Genomic DNA, 4599 nt, shown 5'->3' on the forward strand with positions numbered 1-4599 from the left:
CAGAAATAAAAAGAATATTATGGAAGGAACAAGAAGAAAAAAAGCTTAGCATATGATGCTACTGTTGGGAAAAGCCACATCGGATGCCCAGGCTACAGGTAAACATAAGCAGAAGTCACGGTGTGGCTCGGAAGCAGGACATATTTTCTCCTGGGCACCTCTCCCATCTTCATCTTCCCTCTCTCCCTGGGTCAGTGAACAAACACATCCTTAACCCCCTTCTATTCTGCTATAGAGTTTAAGCAACAGCAGTCAGAAAGGGACAGTAACAGCTGGCCATTCAAGAACATTTTTATTTACCCAGTAGATTCTACAGAGCTCCAGAAACGAGTTGGAAGGTTGTTACTGAGTAAAGAAAACGACAAAGCAGAAAGTCAGGTGAGAAAGGAGTTGCCTGTCAACAGCCCAGCTTCATGTAGGAAAAAAGTGGTGGCTAATGAGGAATGCCCTTTCTCGGCCTAGAAAAAAGTCTGAAACCTGAACTTCAGGTCTGTACAGGCCTAAGGGGCTCAAATCCTTCAGCATGGTGTTCCCAGGCTGCCCCTAGCCCTTGCTTCTGCACAGACTTTCCTTCCACAAGGAGCCAGAGAGCAGCCTGGAGTTACTGTGATGAGTCCAGGGTCGGGGAGGCCATCACTGGCTGTTCTGGAGCCCTAAGTAAGTCTTGGGACAAAATAGCAGCTGCAAATGAAGTTATCTATTAAAAAAGCCGGGCATGGTGATACATGCCTTTAATACCAGCTCTCGGGAAACAGAGGCAAGTGGATCTCTGTGAGATTGAGGTCAGCTTGGGCTACATAGTGAGTTCCAGGCCAGTTGGGGCTACAGGGAGACCCTGTCTCAAAAAGACAACGTAACAAAAAAAAACCCTAAGGGATTTGGGATGAGCACAGTTGGTAGAGTGTTTGTCTAACATGCTCAAGACTGTGGGTTTGATCTTGAGTATTGCATAAGTCAGATTTGGTGGTACAGGCTTGTAATTCCAGAACTTGGAAAATGGAGGCAAGATGATCAGAGGTTCGAGGTCATCCCTTGAATACATAGTGAGTTCAAGGCCAGCCTTAGCTACAAGAGACCCTATCTCAAAAAATGAATAAAGGCCAGGCATGGTGGTGCAGGCTTTCAATCCCAGCACTCAGGAGGCAGAGTCAGGCAGATCTCTGTGAGACTGAGGCCAGCCTGGTCTACATAGTGAGTTCCAGGCCTTCTAGGGCTATAGGGAGACCCTGTCTCAAAAACTCATAAATAAATAAATAAATAAATAAATAAATAAATAAATTTAAAAAGAAGACTAATAGGCTTAATTCGGGCTTTTGAATAGGGTAAATAAATCCTTAAACTGGCATGTGAAGGCTGTGTTCTTGTGGAACTTGGGTGATCCCTAAGATGGCCCTTTGGAGCCCCTGCTGAGTCTCCTAGGCCCTTGGGAGACAAAGATGACTCTCAGTAGGGTTGAAGAGTGAGGATTCTGCAAGCAGTTGGGGCTTTGGGGAAGCTTAGCGATTGTTAGCAAGTCTCCAGATCTGCACTTTATCTAAAACCAGAATTTGCAGCCCTGCTAGGCCACGGTTTGGTCTTGTACCGTCTGATTTGCAAAGAAGAGCAGACAGTGACATAAGTCTGGGGGACACTAAATTGTATCTGAGGACCTCAGACTCAGGGCACTAGCTTTGTGGCTTCCAAAGTAGAGCTGAGAATCCTAAATGTGTGATCTGTTTCCTCAGAATTAAGACATTAAACCCAGCCAAGACTAAAGCAAGTCCTGGACTTCGGGAGAGTGGCACAAGCACTGTGGCTGCCTGGACACTGGCCAGGGAGTGCCTGGCATCCAGAACCCTGTGTACTACAGGGGTACTTGAAGCTGGGTCTCCACACAGTGGATCCTTGAAAGAAGTGGGAGTGGCTGAGTCTGCTGGAGGTCTGCTTGTCCCTGTGATGCCTTCCCCAGGCCTTTGCAGATGCCCCTGGAGTAGGTGGCAGAGCAGCCTCACAGGATTAACAGGGGGAACAACCAATTCAGATACAGATTCCTGAGCCTCCTTGGTCCTCTGAATGGGACCCTCTGACACCATGCTGCCCACAAGCTTTTGGTGGATGTGTGCACATTCCGGTTTGAGACCATTCTCCCATGACAGCCCTGCTGCAGGGTTAAAGGCCATGGAGCAATCAATTTTATTGACTTCTAGAGCTGAAGGAGTCCAGAGGCCCCTAGGCCAGCTTGCAAGGCCCAGTGCAGCATATTGAATGTTCTGAAGGAGCAGAGGCCTCCAGGCCAGCTCACATGTCCAGTGAAGCTCACTGAACGCTCCCTCCCTTCTTCTTGCCCTTTTCCCTCCATCATCTGACTCCCAGTAAAGAGACCAGACAAAAACCCTGTTCTCAAGGGACCTTAAATGGTGACAATGCCTTAGATTCAAATAACACTTGACTTTCAAACACTGCCATATCAAGGCTACTCTGTAATATGCTTTTATACCCATTTTACAGATGAAAGGACTTGTGTAGAGAGAGCAGACCATTGAAGGCAGTACCTTCTGCCCTCTGGGCCCTCCCTGAGTGACTTGCTGGGCCTTGTCTTCAGAGAAGTGACTCTCAAACTTTGTACTTTTGTTCCCAGGGGATACTAGCAAAGCCTGGAGACATTTTTGGTTGTCACAATGGGGGTGCTACTGGCATCTAGTGGGTAGAAGCTAGGGATGCAACTGAGCATCCCATAAAATGCACAGCAGAAAATTATCCATTCAGCATGTCGACAGTGTCCTTACTGTGAACAGAGGCAGGGCAGGGACAGATACTCAGGGGCTTCCAGGGACAGGTATGTAGTATGTTAGCCTGGACATTGTTCAGCACATTGAAATAAATGAAGGAAGGAAGGGAGGGAGGGAGAGGTGGGTATCTGTACTCTCAACACTCAAAGACAAATAATCTTTTTTTTAAAAGCCAGGATGGGGCTGGAGAGATGGCTCAGCGGTTAAGAACACTGACTGATCTCGCAGAAGACCCAGGTTTGAATCCCAGCACCCACATGGCAGTTAACAACTAACTGTCTGTAACTCCAGTTCCAGGGTAATCCGACAGCCTCTTCTGTCCTTCTCGGGCATTGCATGGCATGGGTGCACTTACCTACATGCAGGCATATCACTCATACACATAAAATAAAAATAATAAAGAAACTATTTTTTAAAAAGCCAGGATGGTGGCACATGCCTTTAATACCAGCATGTTGGAGGCACAGGCAGACAGATCTCTATGAGATCCAGGCCAGCTTGGTCTACACAGCAAGTTTCAGGACAGCTGGTGCTATAGGGAGATCCTGTCTTAAAACATAAAAAAAAAAAGGAAAGAAAAAAAATAACAAAATAACCTTGAAAATCATTTTGGTTTTATTTGTTTGTATGTGTGTTTGATTTTTACAGGAGCTGACCTCATTGATCGAAAGCGTCAACTGACATGAATGCTTTTCTTCAAGCCAGGGCTGATTTTTAGGTACCTTGTGTGGTAGCCACAGTAACCAACCTGCAGCCCCCATGCCAGCCCCTACCCTGGGGACATGACACAGGCAGCCTCCCAACCATCCAGCCCAATTTTCCTGTTAAAGGGCTTTCTAGTTTCTGTTAAACTTGCCTAACCACACCCCTTCCCTGGAGACTGGGGCTAAGGGTCCCCATCCCCCCTTAGAGGAGTGGACTGGTGCAGGAAGGAGGCATCAAAAATGTCTTCCAATTAACAAATGATGTCGTTGGACTCTTCCAGGGGCTGTGTGGTAGCCTCTGCTTGCTGGTATTACTTCAAAGGGTTTATTCCTGGGCAGACATGTTGATCCCCGATGTGGGTTATGAAGTGGGCGTAGCACGTAAGACCTACAGGCAAGGTAGAAGTGAAATTTGTAATGTGGAACAGCTGATTCCCTAGGAAGGTGATAGAGTCAGGGGTATAAAAGAGGGGAGGGATAGAGAGACTATCAGCATAAACTTTACACACAGTCTCTCCTGGTGTCTGCTCACCAGATCTCTCCTTTCTATTCCTTGTCATCCTACCTGGGCTCTGAGTGAGAATCAAGATGCCATTTCTAGGATGTATTTATCTGCTCCCCAGAGTGAGACTTCTCAAAGTCCCCCAAGAGGAGAGGAGGATGGGGAGGAGGAGCAGACATGAAATGGTGTGGAGGGCAGGTCAGGGCTCCCAGGCATACGCCTGGCACAGTGGGACTGTCCCAGCCACCAGCAAGGTCAGGGAAGCTGATGATTCTGATTTGGAAATGCAAAATGTGACAGCTGGCAGTCGCTTCCCTGTTCAAACTTCTTCCTTTTGTGATACATTTGGCTCTGATTCAGTCAAAGAGACTGGACCACTGTAAGTGATGGAGAATAAAGAACCCATGGTCTGGATTTTACCTCACATGGATGGGGAGATGGTCAGTCTTGTTTCTTCTCCACAGAGGGTGGTGGGGAGGTCCAGCGGGGATCCACCGCTCCTGCAAGGCAGCTGCGGCTTCTAGGCGGGGCAGGAGCCATAGTAGCACCTGCAGGGTGAGCAAGGCTCAGCTTGTCTGCTTCCCTGCTTCTTCACCTAGCACAAATCCTACCCAGCCACACTGGA

At 47.8% G+C, this 4599-nt stretch overlaps 1 long non-coding RNA gene across 1 annotated transcript; it reads right to left on the minus strand.

Moving 5' to 3' along the window:
* Positions 1-3360: 3360 nt before the first annotated feature.
* LOC115067995 lies at positions 3361-4599 on the minus strand. The gene is made up of 2 exons (XR_003847360.1): positions 4395-4599; positions 3361-3860 (listed from the first exon to the last, which is right to left on the minus strand). It is a non-coding gene; the product is annotated as an uncharacterized LOC115067995 (long non-coding RNA).

Source organism: Nannospalax galili, unplaced genomic scaffold (genome assembly GCF_000622305.1).
Source record: "Nannospalax galili isolate Female #2095 unplaced genomic scaffold, S.galili_v1.0 scaffold567, whole genome shotgun sequence".
NCBI lineage: Eukaryota > Metazoa > Chordata > Mammalia > Rodentia > Spalacidae > Nannospalax > Nannospalax galili.